Source organism: Zalophus californianus, chromosome 4 (assembly GCF_009762305.2).
Source record: "Zalophus californianus isolate mZalCal1 chromosome 4, mZalCal1.pri.v2, whole genome shotgun sequence".
Classification (NCBI taxonomy): Eukaryota; Metazoa; Chordata; class Mammalia; order Carnivora; family Otariidae; genus Zalophus; species Zalophus californianus.
The window spans coordinates 188,725,934-188,747,976 of NC_045598.1; the positions used below are offsets into that span (position 1 = coordinate 188,725,934).

General features: G+C 54.0%; 1 protein-coding gene across 2 annotated transcripts in view; it reads right to left on the minus strand.

Annotated features, from left to right (window-relative positions):
• SLC45A4 (solute carrier family 45 member 4) overlaps window positions 1-12,338 on the minus strand; it is a 67,793-nt gene extending 55,455 nt beyond the window's left edge. Inside the window, exon 1 of one of the 2 annotated variants that reach the window (XM_027624471.2) lies at window positions 12,314-12,333. The gene's annotated coding sequence lies outside the window, so the exon portion shown is untranslated. Of the gene's footprint in view, window positions 1-12,313 lie in introns of both variants that reach the window. The other variant, XM_027624518.2, reaches the window with a different exon arrangement.
• Window positions 12,339-22,043: the final 9,705 nt, after the last annotated feature.

The following is a 22,043-nucleotide window of genomic DNA, read 5'->3' on the forward strand; positions in this document are numbered from 1 at the left end:
GAAGGAGCCCTCAGCTCCCACCTGCCCCACGTAGCCCTCGGCCTGAAGTCCTCAGTCATGGCAGCCACTGAGCAAGGACCCACACTCAGCACGTCAGCAGGCCTTCCTCAGGTCACGGCACCTCAAGGGCTCCCATCTCTCATCCGGAGCACAGAGCTGTGACCTCACGCGGCAGCCAGCCCTTGCCTGTACTGGAACGCAGGCAGCCCCCCACGACCCTCCCCAGCTCCCCCATCGCTGAGTCCCCGCCCCAGGGGGCGGACAGGGTGCCCGGCCCAGGCCAGGGCGTGTCCCATTGTCCTGCAGAAGGACGCACACTTCCGGGGCATAAACCCCACCAAAGCAGCCTGCCTCAAACAGAGTTCTCTTTCAAACTGTGAGGCCCACACTCCAGCCACTGCACATCCGTGCCCACGTTCCTGTAAAGTCTTTTCCTAGGATGTGCACACCCTAGGGAAAAGTACTGCCCCGGGAAACAGGCAGGAAGCAGAACCAGGACACAAGGCAGAAAGCCCCCGACGGAGGCTGCTACAGTCCTGAATCTGGGCATCTGCAGGGCTCTGCTTCTCAGAAAAGCACCAAGGCTGTCAGCACGAGGGGAGGGTCACAGTGGGGGGTCACTCAAAATGCCCGTGCCCCTGGTGTCCCCGGTGACTCCTCTGTCGCTGACTCCATGCGCCGTACCTGGAATGCGCAGGCGGACGTGCTGGCTTGGGTGAGCTGCTACTCACTGCGGGGCCCCGCTCACATCCTCCCGCTCAGAGGCGAGCGTGGCCTCGGAGAGGCACGAGGGAGACAGGCCCAGCACCCAGTTCCCAAGGAGGTGGGGGGTCTGAGCTCATGATCCCTCTAGAAATAAGGGACTCAGGGCCAGAGGAGGAGGAATGGCGGTGGTTTATGGCCTGGCAGCTGGCCCTTACCCGCCCTGTAGGGCCCAGGAAGCACACAGGCTAGAGGCAGCCCCGTGTGCGCGTGTGAGGAACGGAGCAAGGCAGAGTGAGGGAAGCACGCGGCAAGCCTGCAACACATCTTCCTTGTATGTTTACAAGTGCCTCTTAAATAATTCTCTACTTAAAGCGGCTTAAATCCTCCCCAGAATAAGGCGAGTATAAGCAGAATAACAGTTAACAGTTCAAAAGCAAGTGTTTCCCCGTCAAGGAGCATTTAAAGCCGTAGATGGTATCCATCGGCCTCTGAGCTGGGTTCCTGCTCCCGCCGTCCTCAGAAGCCAGGCCCACAGGAGCACGAACCCTTCTCCCGTTTGCCAGGAGACCCTCCTCAGCTTGTCCATTGACTGGTAGCCCTCCCCTCATTACCACTGCATTCTAGCTTGTCCACACCTTCCCCAAGTTCAAGACTACACGGGGGGAGAAGAGAAGTAGCTGCTCTTTACAAACCACTCACGCCTACAGTGAAGCCGGCCAAATTCAAGTAATAGTCTGAAGTCAAGGAGGGAGGGAGAGGGGGGCGCTCCCGGTCTGCCACGGGGCTCTAGCCTCAGTTAGTATTTTATCCCCAGACCCTACGAGTATCGGGCGTGGGCAGCAGAGCAGGACCCCCAGGCCACCGCAGGACCCTGAGAAAGCCGCTTACCTCTCCAGGCCACAGGCAAAATGGCGGGGTGGGAAGCAAGCACCTGTCCCTTCTCTTGCACGTCCACAAGCTTTGAGCCTACAATTTAAAACCACACACCAAGGGCAATATCATCACAGGAGAAAGGCCTGCAGGGCCGGCAGGAAGCCTATAATAGACGCACTATAAACTCAACACACCTCACTCTGTCTTCAAGACTAATTTTAACAGGGAGAAAACATAACCGCAGCTAACAAACCTTTCCTTGCGGATATAATTTACAGCACCATGACTCAGCTGCCCTGACTGCCTGACAGGTGAGGTCACCTGGATGCACGCTGGTGTTTTCACCAGGCAACCACCCACACCTACGCACGGGGCAGGGACAGCGGGCTGCTCCCATCCCCAGCCTCCCCCCTCCAAGGTGCTCCGAAGCCCCCTCATTAACACTTCATAGCACATGTGGATTTCCCAGTTCCTTCCAGCACGCTGGCCTTCTGGCCTCGCTGGTTCACCAGACAGTTAAGGCTAGTTAACTACAAATATGAAAGTTATTGACCTATTTGTTTAAAAAGGCTGTCCTTTTAAGCACCTGCTAAGTCTATTAACCAAAGAAAAGGAGGCCATACAGGGTCCACCGTGCCCCCTTTGCCCCACTGCCCTCCTCAAGGGCTCCAGCGGGTGCGGCAGTCCCCACACTGGGCCAAACACCACTCGGTCGGTGCTCAGACTGGTGACCAGGCGGCACCCCCAGCATCTCCAGCACCTATGGCACCAGCGGCCAGGTACCCTCAGGCCACCCAGGGCGCAGGCGCCAAGGCCCCTGACTCCCAAGGTTCTCTCCCTGTCTCCTGCCCACACGTGGTTCACACCCACGCTACTCCAAGCCTAGGCTACCTCAGCAGCTCCTTTCTGAGGCCACCCCACCCCCGCACCCACAATTCCACCTCTCCTACCAGGTCCTGACTTCCTCTCACAGGCAAGTCCCTAACCCCAAGCTAGGAGCCCCCACAGCACGAGGGACCCAGCTTGCGCACAGGAGGGGCCGACACACAGGGATCGCATCCACCAGAACCCTGGGCTCTCGCACGGCTTCCTTCTGTTCGCCCCCTTCTGATCCTACTGCATCTGTCGTGGCCCTGGGCCTCCCCCAGCCCAGCCTGGCCCTGACCCTCCAACACAGGAGTGGACCGCCTCCAGAAAAGAAAGGCAAATTCCAGTTTCCCCCGTCCCCTTTCTCTCGGGAACTACAAAGCCTCTCCGTAGACACTCATCTTCAACTGCTTCATGGGGCACAGAACTAGCCGCAACTCTGAACGTCCTTCCTACGAGCCAATTCCGATTCCAGATGCCATACACACACACACTCGCTGAAGCCTCATGACACTCCAGCACGGGGAATCCCATCATTAGCCCCAGTCTACAGACAAGGAGACTGCAGCACCAAGTCTAGCACACAGAAGATGCAGGACTAGAGGCGTGGGGAGCACCACGGCCTCGGCTCAGCGGCCCGGCCACAGCGCTCTCTCCCAGTGCCAAGGTCACCGCTGGGCTGGGAACAGCGGAGGGGATCAGAGGAGATGCAAGAGCCTCATTCCAGGCCTGATTTCTGGAGGGAACCCTCCCTGTGAGGCAGGCAGCTGGACAGAGGCACCCAGAACTGCCTGGCCACGGGAGACACCGGAGCCGGTGACCTGGAGAAGCCGGCAAACCGGCAGTGGTGGGCCATGGAACGTGGGAGCACGCGCACAGGGCACGCACGCACGGGCATACACGCTTTGGGAGACGGCGTCTGGAAAGGAGCAAAGCAGCTGCCGCTGGGAGGTGGGGCTCTAGAGAGGGCTGTACTTGTTTCTTTAACTGAAGAAATTAAAACCCAGCCTGATCAAAAACCTTAGTTTAAAACACGCCTTTACTGGGGCCTGGCTGGCTCGGTTAAGTGTCAGATGGATGCATGACTTCAGCTAAGGTCATGATCTCAGGGTCTTGAGGTCAGGCCCTGCGCTCAGCGTAGGGCCTGCTTAAGATTCTCTCTCCCTCTCCCCCTCCCCCCACCTGGCAAGCATGCTCCCTCTCTCTCTCTCTCTCTCTCTCTGAGAAAAAATAAATAAACATAAAACAGTCTTTACTGGAGGGCCTGGCTGGCTAAGATGGTAGAGCGTGCAACTCTGGATCTCGGGGTTATGAGTTCAAGCCCCAAGCTGGGTGTAGAGATTACTTTTCTAAAAAGTAAATACATAAAAAATAAATAAAACAGTCCTTTACTTCACCTTCCATACATTAATACATGACCATTAGAGTAACATGTGGAGTGGCACATGACAGTTGACTCATGGCTTCCCATTAAGACGGGATTCTAATCTTGAGGGCTGCAGATGGGGTTAGCAGATTGCTGAGTATTATCAGTTACTGTTCACACTAAAGCCACATTCTCTTCATTTGAAGAGTAGGAAGAGGTGATTTTGCAAATGGGTGGGACTCTGGGCTCTTCCCAGCTTAGAAGAGCTGGCCTGTTCGCCAAGAAGCTGGCTGCCGTGTAGGGAGAGACACCCTGGAAATAATGTGCATCCTGCCTCGAGGGGAGCAAAGTGGCCCTGTGCCAGAGTCCTGCAGGGGCCCAGCGGCTGTGGCCTGGCCGCTGCAGAGAAAACTGCCAGACCTGGGTCCTCCAGCCCAGCAGAGAAACAGGGCAAACCAGGCCCCTTGCTGACCCCGCAACTCCTGTAAACCAGGAGCCAGCCAAGCACCTTCTCTGCCTGGCAGGCCCAGGACACAAGGAAGGGTCCAGAGAACTCCTGGTGGTGCAGCTTCAGACTGGATCACGGTCCTCCTGTGAGCCACATCATCCCTCCATCAATGAAAATGAACTGGGGGGGGGGGGCACCTGGGTGGCTCAGTTGGTGAAACGTCTGCCTTTGGCTCAGGTCATGATCCTGGGCTCCTGGGATGGAGCCCTGCATTGGGTCCCCTGCTCAGCGGGGAGTCTGCTTCTCCCTCTGCCCCTCCCGCCCCCACTCATTCTCTCTCTCTCTCTCTCTCTTTTTCTCAAATAAATAAATAAGATCTTAAGAGAAAAAGAAAATGAGCTAGTGGAGAACTTGGAACCCAGGCAGCCAGATGTCCTCCCCACCAAGAATTTTAAATAAGTAAAATACACATTATGATGTGACTTTATACCCTAATACAACATTACAACATATCATATGCAACACGCCCTATAATTGTGTCTATTATAGACAGCACGTTACGTTACGTAGGTAAATAAAGAACAGCTATTATAAATTACTCTAATACACACATAGAACATGTAGTATTTTGTAACGTGCTATCACACCATGTCCAGGGAATATGCATTTTTAAGTCCAGGGCACTCTCTATGCCACAGTACCCATCTGGCCACAGGTGAACAAGTGCAAATGTGGAAGTCTAACCCGGTGACTCCTCTTCCAGGTCACACGTGCAGCTGCAAGCCTGACCCTTCCACCCTGGCCTGGCTGGCGGTCAGGAATGCCACCCAGCCCCTCCCAAGTTTTATCTCAATGTGACATTGCTTAATTCTTTTAGACAACCTTGACTTGACTCTCTCACTGCTAATTTTAACTACCCTACATTTCCCCACAAAGTAAACTGGAGCGTCCCACTGTCACCATCACAACAGATTCCAACAGCCACTTGAGATGGCAGCATGCCATGCAGGTCCTGACTCGCTGCTGCCCGAGACAGTGTTCTAAGTCCACGGCTGTTGCTGCTCGTCTTGGTCACGGCAAGGAAACCCAACCACCACCCTTGGGGTTTATCTCTAGCACACTCCTCGGTGAAAGAGACCAGCCCAAGGCCAGCCCCAGCCCCAGCTGCCCGCCTGCTTCTGGAGCTACCAAATGCAGTCTTGGGCAGACCGCCGGCCAAGCAGCCCCCATCGGGCTTCCAGACACAGACCAGGCAGCCCACACTGTTGGGTCTGCCGCTGCGCTCCAGAACACGGGGGTTCCTCAGCTGAGGCCCAGAGATGGGGGGCTGAGAGGGATGCTCCCTGGATGGGTATTAGGAGACCTCTGAAGTATACACAAAATGGTGTCTCCTTACATTTTTGTGGGAAAGGTCCATACTTTCACCAGATTTTCAAAGGAATCCATGACCCAAAAAAGGTTAAGCACTAGCCCAGTTCAAAGTGGGGGAAGAGGGAAGCATCCACGGTCACACAGCTGGTTAGAGGGATTTTTGCTGTGACAAAAGTACTGCATCAGCTTTTCATAACTTTTAAAAGTTGGCCCTCCCTTTTACAGTTTCCTTTAGAATTCAGCTCAACAATTTAGGTTCATACAGGGGCAAAAAAAAAAAAAAAAAGGGCAGATAAACAAAACGAGAAAGATGAACTCAAAATTTAGGAAAAACTCTAAGGGCCGGCCCAGACTATTCCAGAGCTGAGAATTTTCTAGAGCTTATCAAACATCTGGTGACATCAGAAAAATCAAACCACAATTTCTAGAGCTGATCCTAAAGGAATGGACAAAAGTATGACCCGCTACAAGTAAAACGGCTGTTATTCTCTCTAACAGTCAGGCCATGGCATCTGGAATCGAGTCCTGGATAAATATTATTTACTTGGCTCGCCAGGGTGATAATGAGCTTGTTTTGAACCTCCTGTATATGGTGTTAGCTCATTCATTTTGAAAAGTAACCCAGGACAGACCGAGCTGGGGAAACACCGAGCAAGGAAAACCAGGTCAGCAAAACACTACTCTCACGTTTCATAACCAAAACATGAGCCAGGCTCCAGATAAAACCTTAACCCGATCTGCATGTTGCATTCAGCCAAGGGGTCCGGGCGTCGCCTCTCTTCCTCAGATGTAGAGCACCGCTGTGCTCCTTCCACTGTGTCTGGGGTCACAGTTCACAGACACCCCATCTGACCAACGCTCCCCGCCCTCATCTGTCCGCTCACTGCACTCCCACTGTGCACACACCAGGAGGTGCAGACTGCTCTCCAGTTGCTTCCAGGCCACCTGGCCGCTAACCGGAAACCAGCCAACTCCAGGAAAAGAGACCGTGGCCCCCGCAGCATGGTCACAGCTACACCCTGGACCCACCAAAGCCCACTCAGCCTGCGTTTCTCAGCTGCGCTGGCCAACTCAGTTCCTTCCTTCCGCCACCTTACCAAGACCCCATGTTACCATAAACCCACAGGCATCAGCTCCCACCAAGCAGGGAACCACACCAGGCAGCCAGAGTCACACATCCATGCACACCCCACCTCAGTGACCAAGCAGGAGCTCAGGGCCCTTTGCAGTCAAAGCCAGCCCTGACCGGTCACCACCAGTTGATCAGGCCCCTGCACAGAAAGCCACTCCGCCTCCATGCCCCTGGGCCCAGGGTAGGGTGAAGCCTTCCTTGCTGGTGTCCCTTAACCTTGCCCACCCCTCTGTATGGCCCTAAGGCTCATTGCTCTACTTGCGATGCCCATCTGCTTCCTGCACCAGGACACGACAGACGCGGTGGCCAATGTCCCTCCGTGACATGGACACACACACGTGCGCAGTCGCCACGGGGGCAGAAGCTGGCAGCAGCAACCCTCATACCTCTGCGCGGTTACGAAGCAGTGACTCTTACAAAGATCGTTCTCAATGGGTTACCAAATCAGGATGAGAACCATTGGCCTTGAAAGGGATTCTCTGAGGCAAGCTAGAATGTGTAAGCAGATTGAAGACACTCCAGACCAGAGGCCCGCATGCCCTAAGGACCCCAACTGCATATGCATCACCAGAAATGGGGAGGAGATGCCCCTAATATGTGCACTTCCTTGGGGACAGTGCAAAGAAAATGGAACGCAGAGGCGACCCCACATCAACTGGAAACGTGGGCCCTGTCTGGTGTGAATTAGCAGCGTGTGGTGAAGAGGGAGACCTAGTTACAGCACCCCCTCAAAGTGCTCGGGAAACTCGGCCACCGAGTGAAGACCTGCTCTGGGACGCATGCAGGCGCTCACAGGGCTTTCGGACACTCCCAAGCTCCCCGGGTCCTCCAGTGACCTGTGGCGCAGACCCATGACCCTCCTGCCAGTTTCGGCGGTGGGGGGCTGGGGCTCACAGGTGAAGAAGCGATTCACAAGTCAGAGGGCCGAAGGGAGGCAGGCCTCAGGGTCGAGTCCCTGTGGGACCTGTCCACCTTCCTGCCCCACACCTGCAAACCAGCTGGGAGGTATGGCCCAAGGGCGCATGACCAGAATTCCTAGGGTCAGGACTTTCCACATATGTGACCAGCAGCCAGTCCCTTGAGTCCACCAATAAAGACAAGAAGATTTCATTTTTAAAATGGAGATAACATTTAAACTTAAAACAGTCCTGCTGTGAGTTATCAGGAGCTGTGTGTGTCAACTCCAGGACACTCGGCAGATGGAAGGTCCAATGGACACTTCCTTGAGCCCCGCCCACCTGATATCTTACAGGGGAATCCACGAGCAGCTGGTCTGGAGCATCCCTCTTCTGTGGCAGCCCCTGCAGGTGTACAAATGTGGGAGCTGCAAAGGCTTCAGCCTTCAGCAGCTGCACCTCCGCAGGCCCTCTCTCGTGAGCCGCCGCAGAAACCGCCCCAGAGGGGCTGGGTGGGCCAGTCCATCTGCAAGTGTGTGCATCCTGATGTAGGGAGCACTAAAGGCAGCTCCTTGTCCCAGTGACCAAGCCACAAGCCAGCAGGACACTCACATGGATGCCACTCACAGCGCACAGCCCAGGCATCGAGCTGGGACACATCTCCTAAGTTGAAAGGCCCTGAGAAGCCCAAGGACTCCACACCAGCCAGCAGGGGATCCGGGACCTCTGGCACTCTGGCTCCGACACAGAGCCCTCACCCCTCCCTGCAGCGCAGGCCATCAGCCCCTGTCAAGGCCACCATCCAAGCTCCGCAGGGCCTTTTCCTTGGCTTGTGACAAGCGGTAACCCAAGAGGGGTTGTCACTCATCAAAACAGATGCAGCTGAAGCATACCTGACTTCTACTGTCCAAACCAGAAACCACATCCTCAGGCTCCAGGCTCAGGCTCCGTTTCTCCCTAAGCCAGTTACATGGGATTCCACCTCCAAGAAGCCCTCCGTGAAGGGGCGCCTGGGTGGCTCAGTCGTTAAGCATCTGCCTTCGGCTCTGGTCATGATCCCCGGGTCCTGGGATCAAGCCCCACATCGGGCTCCCTGCTCAGCGGGGAGCCTGCTTCTCCCTCTCCCACTCCCCCTGCTTGTGTTCCCTCTCTGTCAAATAAATAAATAAAATCTAAAAAAAAAAAAAAAAGCCCTCCGTGAGAAGCCCCGCCTGAGGGTGGTACGAATTATCTTTTGTGCTGGACAAGCACCATATCATCACTCCTGTCTACGTATTATTCTTCAGCTGGGGCCTGGCTGCTTAGGCTCACACTGTTTATGCAGCTCCCACTGTCCCTCGTACATTTCCTAGCAGAGCATTCAGTCAGAAGAGAGAATCCCAGGCGGGGTTCATAAGATCTCTGGGCATCAATATTCTCATCTATAAAACAGGGATACCGCCACTTCCATGCAGAGCGGTCAGAAAAACCCAGAAGTTAACTCTGAGTCTAGATGGCACTTCACACAGAGCCTGGCCCACAGCCACACTGGCAGGGGCCTATCCAAGACAAAGACGCCCGTGGGATCACTGTGAGGCTACTCCACCGACATGCAGGGAGGACAGAGGAGGCCTGGCACACCGGGGCTCAGGGCACAGCGCCAGCACAGTGCTTCTGGGGTCTCATGGTGACTCCGTTGAACAGAACTAACTAGTCATTAGAGTCCCCTCAAGTTTACCACCCTCTAGTGGAAACAAGCTCTGCTCAGCGATGGCCAAAGTCCAGATTCTTCCCCATATAATCCATTTGGTGTTTTACAACGTTTGAACATCGCAGCTATCCCCTGCCCCTCCACTGGGTTATTAAAACCAAGTGGAGGGGCGCCTGGGTGGCTCAGTCGATGAAGCATCTGCCTTCGGCTCAGGTCATGATCCCAGGGTCCTGGACCAGGCTCCTTGCTCAGCAGGGAGCCTTCTCCCTCTCCCTCTGCTGCTCCCCCTGCTTGTGCTCTTTCTCTCTCTCTGTGTCAAGTAAATAAATACTGAAAGAAAGAAAGAAAGAAAAGAAAGAAAAGAAAGAAAGAAAGAAAGAAACAAACAAAGAACGAAAGAAAGAGAAAGAAAGAAACAAAGAAAGAAAGAAAGAAAGAAAGAGAAAGAAAGAAAGAAAGAAAGAAAGAAAGAAAGAAAGGAAAGAAAGGAAAGAAAGGAAAGAAAGGAAAGAAAGGAAAGAAAGGAAAGAAAGGAAAGAGAGAAAGAGAGAAAGAGAGAAAGAGAGAGAGAAAGAAAGAAAGAAAGAAAGAAAGAAAGAAAGAAAGAAAAAGAAAAAGAGAGAAAGAAAGAAAGAGAGAAAGAGAGAAAGAAAGAAAGAGAAAGCAAGCCAGCCAGCCAAGTGGCCCCCGGACTCCCACCGCAAGGGATTGGGATGCCGCAGTGCAGTGAGGCCTGGCCTTCAGCCTCACAGTCAGCCATCTGGCCGGGGAGCAGGCGGTGCTGTGGGGAGGCAGGCCTGGGATCCCAGTCCACACCTGCAGGGCTCCAAGCCGAGGCAGAACTCTGTGGGCAAGAATAAATCGCCAGAAAGACAAGGTTCTGAGGGGATCACGAGGAAATCCATATTAAAATTGTAAACTCGTTTCCAAAACCGTATCAGAAGCAGGCAGAAACCATGGCCTGCATCTACTTGGCTCCCACTCTCCCACAGACCCACAAGATTTCATCAAAAACGTATCTGAATTAGAGGTCCAACGCGCTATCCATTGCTATTTGATCTTTATGCCACAAACTGACACCGTCCACAGGACTCTTATCGGCACACACACCGCCTCCCTTCTGCAGAGGTTGCTCAAACGGTCAGGAATTAACCAAGGACTGATAACCGGCCCCCAGAGAAGCTTCCATTCACCTGCGTCTTCTGGGATGGTGCAGAAAGCACAGTCTCTTCTTATTTCAACTGGCTAGCTCATTCGAAAACATGGTCCCAATTTTATTTTGCATTTGATTAGTGTTAAACATCATTTCGTTTTGTGAAAAGTTACCGATGTTGTATACACACTGTAGTGAAGACAAAAACATGATACCCCACACTGCAAAGACATACTCCTGACACACCTGTAAACCCAGCTTTTCATTGGGGGGAGGCGTGCCACACACCTCTGGGGCTCAGGACTACACAGGAGACCTATGGGCCCAGTACCCCATGTGTGGGTCCCAGGGTTCACCCCCAGGCTCAGCCACTTACTGTGTGGCTTTGCACAAGTGACTTCACCTCTCTGAGCCTCCTTTTCCGCTCTGTAAAATGCAGGTAATAACAGGCCACCCTCATTGGGTTCTGCAGAGAGAGAATAAGGCTGAGTGTTCTGCACAGGACTTGGCCTCCTAGATTATTTCTCAGGGCCTGCTAAGTGCCAGGAACAAATACTCATTATGCTTCCCAAATTATAACACAGAAATTGAAGCTGAGAGCAGTGGGTTGCTTCTGGGCCAAGGTCACAAAGCCAGGAATGGCCCAGCCAGGGATGGAAATGGTCCCTGCACCCCAAACAACGCCAGGCTCTAGGACGTTTCTGCTGCAGAATAAAAGGCCCAGGGCCCCTCCCTATCCTCTTAAGAATTAAAAACACTTTAGACATCTGAATAATTCAGGGATGAGCTAGACATGTTTGAAACAGGCCTGAGCTTCCCTTCAGCTTCCCTGTCCCAGTAGGCTTGCCGGGTCCATGCTGGTAAAGCAAAGAGCAAGATGGCTTCAACTCTATAATCCATCCCCAGCACCAAATCGGAGCTCCTGCACATGGGAGTGCTGAAGGACAGAGAGGCCGCCTCCGTCGGGGAGCTCTGGCTCCATCCAGCAGAGGGTGGTGGTGTGCAGGGCCTGGTGGGGAGGATGTTGTCCTCCAAGCTTCTACTGCAAACGGTTTTACATAAGCTAAGAACCACTAACAGTTGCCCTGTTATTCCAGTTCCGCGCAGCATGACTGGCTGGGAGTAGACTGGCATCTGAGTCAGGCCCCAGGGGATCGCAGGGTTTCTAGAACTGAACCCCTCTGTGCGGCGTCACCTGGGTGCCCCTGTTCTCTCAGCCTTTGTTTTATGAGCCTGAAACCTTGATTTCCGTGTCAAGGCCCAAAATGCTAAGAATGTGTAAACAAGGTTTTGTGCTTAAGAGATCAGTGCGGGGGGGGGGGGGGGGGCAGCGGCCTGGGTGGCTCAGTCAAGTGACTGCCTCCTGCTCAGGTCATGAACCCAGGGTTCTGGGATCGAGCCCCACATCGGGCTCTCTGCTCAGCATCGAATCTGCTTCTCCCTCTGTGATCTCTCTCACTTTCACTCTCTCTCAAATAAGTATATAAAATCTTTTTTAAAACACTCAATGGAGGGTCCACGAGAGCGCTGTCCCACCCTTTTCCCCACCAGGGTGGGTCAGGCTTGTGAGGCCTTGCCCAGCACTACTCCACAATGCTTAGAGAAACCACAGGGTTCCTAGAACATGATCTTAGAACTAGTTCCTATCTTCACTTAACCCTACGAACAAAGGCACTGCCTCACAATCTGAGGACCCGACTTGTTCCCAAATATTTACAAATCCAAAATCATGGTGAAGCATTCTTAAGTGGATTCTTAACAGCCAGCCCTGCGGACAGAAGACAGATAAAACTTCAAGCTGACACACATTACCAAAATCCCAGGAGCTGGGCGAGCAGCTTGCTTTCTTCCCCCACAAAACTGGACAAAGCCAGAGACCCCTTGTTACTTGGAGCCTCCCTGTACGTCATAAAACCATCCTGTAATACAAAGTTCCACAGTTCTCAATCCAAGGCACTTTCTGTTTCAGGGCTAACAACAGTAACCGCTTATGCTTTGAGAGCATCTCAGGACTTTCAGTCTGAGGAAGTTCTCGGGTACGTCCAGGCTTCTCAGGGTGAGAGGCCCCACCTCTGCAAACCCCAAGCAGTCAGGCTCCTCTACAACCCCAGGGACCTCTCACCCACCCCAAGAGCCCTCACCCTTGAGGGAAGCCAACAACACACCCTTCTCCTCCCAGAACACATTCTCTTGCTTCTAAAAGATTGAGAAAGGAGACCAGCACAACAGGCTCACTGGATTCCTGCAGGACAAAAGCCTCTTTGGCATCCAACACCCACCCAAGCAGTCTTGTCTGCTTTTAACACATCTTTCCGGAAAATTAAAATGTAACTCAAGGCACAATCCCATAGGCTTAAATTTTAACCCAACCAAATACAAATGCGTTGCCCCTTGACTAAAACATACATGTTTAAGAGATCTATCATCTTCTGCCCTTTAACACGTAAATCTAGAAAACACGCAACTAAATATTAAAGTACACATGGGTCAGCACTTAATGTCATCATTTAACGAAGTGGCAAATGCTCTTTACCCCTCTGCCCACCGAGCACAGTAACACAACGCAGTGGAAGCACTTTTGGGATTCTCAGGTGGGGTGCATTTGAGAGACTGAATGTACAGATCTCAATGTCCCAGACCCGACCACCTGAGCTCTGGCCAGTGGGGGAAGCCCCAGCCTTCACTCTCCCTTCCTGCCCCACGAGCAGGAGGCGCTCCTCTCAGAGAATGTTCCAGCATCAAGGGTGTGTCCGAGGCACCATGGGCAGATCCCTAATTCCTTTAACTGGACCACCACTCAGCTCTTTGAAACATGCCTTTACAATGTATTTTAACTTTGTGCATTTAGTAATTATGAAGATCAGTGACACACTTATGCTTCTGTAATCAATTTTATATTGGTAATTAAAATAAGAAAAAATGCTTCTGGTTGGGGTAAACACAGCCTTATGATCACAGAACCATCATGGTTTAAACTCCAATTTATATACACTTGTGTCACACGTGTGAAGGACGATCAATGAAAGACTCTGACGTGTAAAAGTGTGTGACATTAGAATCAAACTCCATGAGGGGAAAACGGAACAAACATCCAAGTTCAAGAAGAAAAGAGATGCACGTGTTATCACCATTAACAGTCTGCTCGGTTTTTAAAGGGTGGTAGTGGTTATCCAGTCAGTAGCATAATTGGTATCGGATCCTTTGAAGAGCAGTCTAACTGTGAATTTCAATGTCCACAGATAGACTACACTAGACATGACATCTAATTCTATTTAAAATTAGCAATAAGCTTGATGTCTACTTAGAAATGCACCCGTAGTTTTCGAAGTTATTTTATGGAGCATGAGCAAAAACGTCTGAAGATCTCAGCTGGAAGGCAATACAACTGTGAAAGACCCATAATCTAACAAGCTCTCCCCACCTTATTATGTCCAGTGAACTCTGGATCAACAAGTTCAACCCGGGCATAGAGACGGCAAAACCCCTCCTCCCTCAAAATAATTGGTGGAAAAATATTTCCTTCCCATTTCAAACCAAAAAAAAAAAAAAAAAAAAATCATACTTTTGGATAAAAAGATTTTCCTACAATGATGACTAAAATGTTGGCAATGAGAAGCGTATTTGTTGTTTCCTGGCCTTGCAATGTCCAACTAATGGCTCGAAATTGCGAGATAAGATGTGTATGTGAAGTACAGTGACCACGATCACAGTGATCACCGCGCTGTCCCACCTCCCCTCTGTCAGCCGTTTCAGGGGTCTGCTATGTATTTTGCACTCAAGACTTTCCTGCCTTTACAAAGGGAAACGTTTGGTTGCCAATCGATTCATTCATCCGGCTCCGGGATTCAGAGGCAGAACCCCAGGAGAGACCCTCAGGCAAACCCCCAAAAACACAGAACGAAGAAGGAGCCACACCACCGAATCCAGGTCAGAAGGTACTTTTTGAATGCAGCAAAAGAAAGCGCCCCTCGGGCACTGGTTCAGGAATGCAGTTTTCCTCTCCGCCAGCAAAATCCTTCAACAGGTTCAGGAGGATGAAAACACGGACGACCTCGGACTGAACAATGCTTCCCTCACCTGGGCTTCGGGCCAAGCAGAGGTGGGAGGGCAAGGCAGCCTCGCTCGGTAACTAGAAAAGGCTCTGCAAACCCCTCCGGCTGGGGTGGTGGCATGGTGGCATCCCACCTCGGGACGGCGGGCACTCCCCTGCCCAGGCCAACATGCACCCTCGTCAGGGGGTCCCCTCCAGAGCCTGCCCCTGACCCTGTGCGGCCCCAAATTGGCGACACCGAACTCCGAGCCCTCCTCGCGCAACTTCGTGGTTTCGTGTCCTTTCCCACAGCCTCCCTCGCTCCGCCTGCCCGTCGGCGAAGGTGGGGACACCACGCCATCCCCCGCAGCCGTGGAGGGGCCCCGCAGGAGCGCCAGGCTTCAAAGGAACTCTCTTCGTGACATGAAAACGGTAAGTGGATTACGCTGCTGCCCTCGAAGGCTGTGGACGTTTTAATCTTCTTAAAATGTCTCCTCTAAAAGTCACTTGCCAAGGAAGGAGGCTCACAGACGCTGTTAGGCCCCCACTAAGTGTTTCCAATGTTACCGCTACCCCAACGGCAGCGGGTTGGAAATAACTATCATGCAGACTGGTGAAGTCGGACATTTGGCAAGCTTCCTTCTGATTTAGGGCCGGGAAGCTTCCTTTGCACACAGTGAAAAGATCCACAATCCCCCCAGGTCGCTCCAAGGGCCTTATTGCACAAAGGCCTCGCATTTGATACCTTTAGTAAAAAAAAAAAAAAAAAAAAGCCAGTCGAAGCACATTTTGAAAGTTCCATGTTTAAAAAGATCCTTGTTCATTGATTTTGGTGGGGTAATTAAGTGAATCTAAACAAGGGGGCCTTGTGTGGGCGCCTGTGGGGGAGGTGCGAGGGGCTGGCCTCGGCCGGTGAGCCCCCTCGCAGACACTGGTTGCTTGGCTCCAGGGTCCTCTCCCGCCCCCTACCCCCAACCCCCTTTCTAGACGATGCTCTTCATCTGGGAAGCTTTTTCCCTCTGGTCAAATTTCCACTCAGCAAAGCTAAAATGCTCTCACGTTTCCTGGCTTGGAGTGGAAGCAACCCTCCTAATGGTGTTTCACTGAGTGCACCTTCAGCAACAGAACTGCGTTGTGACAGAGAAATCTGGGGAGCCAGAGGCAACAGCTGTGGAGCAGCATCCTCCCCAGGAACACGGCTTCCAGCGCTTTCCGGCTCCACAAATTACAGACAGGGCTCTGCCAGGAGTGTTCCCGAGCAGGGCACTGGCAATTTGGGGTTGTCTGCCACCTAGGGCGCTAGCCGGCCGCCTTCACTCGGCGCCAGGCCGCGAGGCTGCTCGTCCTGAGCCACCCCTAACAGCTCCACGGGGCTGGGCTCCGGGGGCTCGCGGGACAAGAAGGCAGAGGGCACAGGGTGCAGACGGGTGATAGGGCCAAAGAGGCCCCATGGTCGGAAAATAACAGCAGAGCCCGGACCCCAGCGCAGCCCTCGGCTCTTCTCCCCACCATCCCTCTGACAACACAGAGAAAACCAGTCCAACATCAAGCAACCTAATCGCTGGCCGAAATACCTTCTTGGACTCCTTTCCTCCATCGGGGATGGGGGAGCTGCCGTTGCCGCAGCCCCTCCTCCCCCGCAGACCTGCAGGGCAGGATCTCCGGGCTCGGAGGGCAGGGCCCCTTTCCCAGACTCCTCCCGCCCCTTCCCAGCTCCCCTCCTCTCCAATACGCGAAGTTGGAGAACAGAGAGAGCCCCGGGATGTTAAAAGCTGCAAAAGCCACCTTGGAGCGCACCCAGTCCAATCTCAGCTCTGCTTCCCCCTCACCCCCATGCGGCAGGGGCCAAGGCTGCAACACTCCTCTCTGCAAGGGAAGCAGGCCACTGGCTCACTGCCGCCCCCCCACCAGCGGGTGGGCAGCCTCCCCTGGGGGGCACCCGGGCCACAAAAAACCACCACTAAATACCTAATATGCATTTCAAATGCATCTCAAAAGATCCACCTCTTTCCTTTACAGCTGCTGCCCATAAAAACAATTAGCCTGCATGGGACTGAAATTCCTGATTTTTCAGACAAACCTATTTCCCCACCCTCCCACCAGAGAGCACTTGAGATCTGCACCAAGCCTGGGTCCTTCCACCTGGGGCCTGCATAGCTCCAAGCTACCAACGCTGCCACTCCTCAACTTCAGGCCAATTCTGCAAACTCTCCCAAGCCTCAAATAAACTCTCTTTTTTTAAAAAACTTAATTCAGATCTAGCCAAAGAGCAAGGAAATTATTCATATTTTTTTTAAAAGAGGTTAGGGATTACTATTCCTGACACCCAACCATTTATTATAGTTAATTAATTAACCAATTCTCCAGCTTTTTATGTTCTTCCTCTTTTTTTCAAGCACAAAATAATAGAGATGACAGATTCCCCCGAGCCGTACCTGTCTGTCCATGGCCGGAGAGTGGTATGAGGTGGTCGTAGTGAAGGAAAAGTACAGGGCACATACACGTAACACTGCCAAGATCCAACCTGGGTTTCCCCAGCAGAAACGGGCTTCGATTCTGACAATCATTTGACCCCACAACTGCTTCAGTCACTCATCTTCCAAACCTTCCTCCCTTCCCAGGACCTAGGGCTAGGAGATGCCCCAACAACCAGGAGCTCCAAGGCCCCTTTTGCTGTAGTTAGCTGAGGTATCCAATGGGGCTGGGTGGCTCAGTCTGGCCCATCAATGCCCCCATTGGAAAAACAAAACAATCTCACACTCCCCAGGAGATCAACTGCCCTTTCCCACTCCTCCCTAGCAACCCTTCCCCTCCCCCCACCCTCCACTTTCTAGAATCATCATAGATACCTAACCAAGAAGCTGGGCTTTTTCCAAACCACCCCCCCTCATTTTGATATACCTCCCCTGGAAAAGACCTCGGCTGGAAAGCACTCCCCAATAACCCCATCAAGAGCAACACACCTTGGGGAGGAATGGGTTAAATTCGAGAGCTCCAGGAGGAGGAGCTGCTCGGGAAAGGGAAGCAGTGCCGAGATGCAGAGAAATGTGCAGGGCAGGGGCTCCGGACCTGGATGCACAGATGCACTGGCCCCTCTCCTCCAGGGAGAAGCCTGGCCACAGGAAATAAAGGTGTCTTCAAAGGGACAGACCGGAGGACAAGCACATGATACACAAATACAGGCATAGCCCAGGGGACAGCTTGGAGCCGGAGGTGTGGAACACTGGATGGGCGTGCTGAGCGCGTGTGTGGTGGGGGGCAGGGGAGGTGGGGTGAAGGCAGGCAGAGAGGACAGGCAAGAGCTGGACTCTCAGAGAAGTTGGGAGATAGATGTCAGGCCGAGGAGGCAGGACGGGGTCGGAGCCAAGGGGGCGAGGCTCCAGATTCCCCCCTGGGTAGAGAACCCTGAGGAAACAGGGGGTGAGGGAATGCTGTAGGGCGAAGGGGGGGCCGGATCCGTAGGAAGGTGCACACCGCGGGGAGGGGGCCCGGGATGCTCCAGTAGGCTGCCGGGACGGGGGTGACGAGGGGCAGGTGCAGCCCGGGGAGAGAAGTGGGGAGGCCGAGGATGAGGCGGGAGTCCCATCGGGAGTCGCGCCCGGCCGGGTCATGGGAGGAGTCGGGGTGCGTGTTGGGGGGGGGGGGAGTGGTCTCCTCCCCGGGGACGAGATGCCCGGGCGGGCTGGGAGCGGGACCAACAGCTCGAGGCCCGACCGCGCGGAGGTGGGGTGGGGAGGCGGGAAGCGGCAGGTGCCGGCGCCCAGGTGCGGGGCCTGGGCGGCGGGCGGGCGAGGCGGCCGCTCACCTGTCTCCTCCGGCCGGGGCCGCGGGGGCGGCGGCGCGGCGGGGCGGCCGAGGCGGCCGGGCCGGGCCGGGCGGAGGCGGCGGGGGCGCGGGGCCCCGGGCGCTGGGGGGCGGCGGCGGCGGCGGCGAGGGCGGCGGCGGGGCCCGGCGGCGGCTGCTTTCGGCCGGCCGGCCGGGCGGTCAGTCTGCGAGCGACGCGGGCGCGGACGGAGCGCTGCGAGGCTGCGGCCGGCGCGCGGGGACAACGCCGCTTTATCGGGTCGGAAACAGCCGCCGCGCGCCGCTTCCGCTGACGCAGCGCCGGCCTGCGCTCATGACTATGCAGCAGCAGCCGCGGGAGGCCGGGGCGGGGCTGGCTTCGCGCGCGCCCATTGGCCTCAGTGCGCCCCGCCCACCGCCCCGCCCCGCCCCGCTGCCCCAGGCCCCGCCCCGATCCGGCCCCGCCCCTCGCTGCGTCCCACCTCCCTCCTCGGGGGAGGGGCGTCCCGCGAGCCCCCAGCCCCAGCTTCCGCGCGCTGGAGCCCCGGCCCTTGTCCCCGCTCCCCCCCTGCCTCCTTCCCTCCGAACGCAGAGGGGCCCCTCACCAGCCTATCCCCTCTAGGAGCATTCTCCTCCCCTCACCCCCCCCACCCCCAACCCGTCCCTCACCGAGCAGGGTGGGCTCCGCCCCCAGGTGCTGCAGAGGACGCTTTCCTGGCCTCGCCTCTGGGTCTCCCTCCTCGAACCCCCTACCTTGCCATGGGCCATCCCCCCGCACTCTGCGTCCCGCCTGGGTAGCTGGGCAGGATCCGTGCCAGCCAGGGACACCGATCTCGGAGCACCCGTCAAGCAGAATGGCTACAGTCCCAAGGATGGGTCGCCACGCCCCCCCCAACATCGGAACCCAGGGAGACAAGATTGGGGGAGGCAGCCTGACCAACAGAGAAACGGATGCCCTGTGCCTCGCCAGGGTGGAAGTGGCTGTGCACAAACCAGTTCGCCTCTTAGAGCTGGGTGTCCTCACCTGTAACCCATAGATCATCAGACCCCTCTCATGGGGCCGCTGAAGGGATTTAGAAATAGAGGGTGCACCAAGCAGTTTCCAGAGTAGTTACGATGCGAAAATCTGACAATAGCAAGTGTTGGTGAGGAAGTGGAGCAACTGGAACTCTCTCCCACTGCTGGGGGGGGAGGCGTGCAAAATGATGCTCTTTCCAAGTGCTTGCATGCAAACCCTATGACCTTGCAATCCCCTCCTAGATGCACACCTTACGTGATCATCTTTCTCTTCATAGCAGCACTGTTGGTAATAACCAAACTTGGGAAGGGACCCAAATGCCCATCAGACATAGAACAGATACATCCACAGCATTCTCCTATTGGTGCAGTGCAATGTTAGCATGGCTATGAATAATTTATAACCACACACAACATGGGTGACTCTCACACATGATTTTGAGGTAAAAAAAAGCCAGACATCAAAGCATATAGGATTCCATGTGCATGAAGGGGTAAAGTGTATGTAAGTGTATGTAGACGTCGGGATAGTGGTTAGTGTTAGGGGGAAGGGTGCCAGAGCTAGGAGGGGGAAGACAAGAGAGTGTTTGGGGTGCTGCTGGGATTCCATTTCTTGATCTGGGTGTTGGTTACATGGGTCAGGACCATGACCTGAGCCGAAGGCAGACGCTTAACGATGGGTGTGTATGTCGTACTTCAGTGAGGGGTTAATAAGAACATCAGTGGCATGGGCATAAAGAGCCCAAAGTGGCACCCGACACATCGTGGGCACCTCATAACTGTCTATCTACCTCCTCTGTTGGGTTTTTGGCTCTTATGGCCAGAGGATGGAGGCAGAGGCGATCCCAGATATGCTGTGACCTTGGGCACCTTTCTTAATCTTTCAGAGCCTTCCTCTGTAAATGAGCCTTCTAATAACATCTACCTCACAAGTTGTCCTGGGGATTAAATAACGCTTTTTATTTTTTTTTAAAGATTTTATTTATTTGACAGAGACACAGCGAAAGAGGGAACACAAGCAGAGGGAGCGGGAGAGGGAGAAGCAGGCTTCCCGCCGAGCAGGGAGCCCAATGCGGTGCTCGATCCCAGGACCCTGGGACCATGACCTGAGCCGAAGGCAGACGCTTAATGACTGAGCCACCCAGGTGCCCCTAAATAACGCTTTTAAAAAAAAAGCTTGATACAGTAAGGAGCACAGAGTAAGGACGTAATAACTTTAATTATTCACTATACCTCAAATGATGCTACTTATCAAATCTATTTTCATTCATTCAGCGACCAGCTACTGAGTGCCTACTGTATGCTGTGTACCCGCCAGATGCAGGGTACTAGAGCTGGCAGCAAGATCCTCTCTCCCTCCTCAAGGTTTCCGAAGCAGAATGGGAAACATTCTGATGAAGGAATACTTGCTAGCCACTGAGGCTGGGGAGCCCAGCATAGGATCTACTCATAGTAGGTCCTGCATAAATGTTTCTAAAAAAGCGAATGAATGCATGTATAAAAGTGTATGCGTAAGGTTTCATGTGAAGAAAATTTCAACATCAGATTAATTTACTTCTACAGTCTGGGGTTTAAACAACAGAGAATGGACAGAGAGCAAGGTCACTGCACATGCGCATGCACAGGGGCGCATGCATGCATGTGTGCGCGCATGTGTGCATGAGGGCTGGGGGCAGGGCCACTCTGCCTGCGCTCCATTCCAGCCTAGCCAGCTGGGGCCTCGTCCAGCTGCCACCACCAGGAAGGGTGTTGCAGAATGCATGTTTGTGTTCCCCTAAAAGTCATGCTGAAGCTCTCACCCCCGGTGGGATGACATTGGGAGGTGGGGCCTTTGGAGTGATTAGATTATGAGGGTAGAGCCCTACTGATGGATGAGTGCCCTTGTAAGAAGAGACCAGAGAAAGCTCCTTTCCTCTCTTTCTGCATGCTGCACCGAGGAAGGCTGTATGAGGAGGCCCTCCCGAACCCAAGCATGCTGGCACCCTGATCTCGGATTTCCCAGTGTCCAGAACTGTGAGAAATAAGTATTGGATGTTTGAGCTGCCCAGCCTGTGGTATTCTTGTTATACCAGCCTGAGCTGATTAAGACAGAGGGTGAGGTGTGCCTGTCGCTGTCCAACCATGGGGCGGGGGGGGGGGGGGGAAGCGCGTTGCAAAGCCATGCAGCTCGTCCTCACTCCCTCCTCGAATGACAGAGTCCCCAGTCCTGTGAGAAGGGAGCTTGACATGTGAGAAGCCCTCCTGCCCTGGAGTCAGAAAGACCTGGACTCTGGCCTGGCTCCAGAGCAGGGCGTGCCTGGGCGCTTACCTGTCACAGGTGTGTGACCTCAGAAACAAGTGCTCCATGCCTGGTTGACAGCTCTGCTGTGACTATCTTTAAATTCTTAATAATTTCTGGGGAGCCTGGGTGGCCGACTGGTTAAGCATCCGACTCTTGGTTTTGGCTCAGGTTGTGATCTGTGGGAGGGACACACACCCTCCCCCCTCCCTGAACTGGGCTCCCACTCAGTAGGGAATCTGCTTCCCCTCTCCCTCTGCCCCTGCCCCCTCCACCCCACCCCTGGCTCAAGCACTCTCCCTCTCTCTCTGTCTCTCTCTCTTTCTTAAATAAATAAATACATCTTTTGAAAAAAATCTTCATAATTTCTAACAAATTATGGAGCCCATCCTATATCCTCATTTGTAAGCAAATTGACCTCCTGGGACACTTGG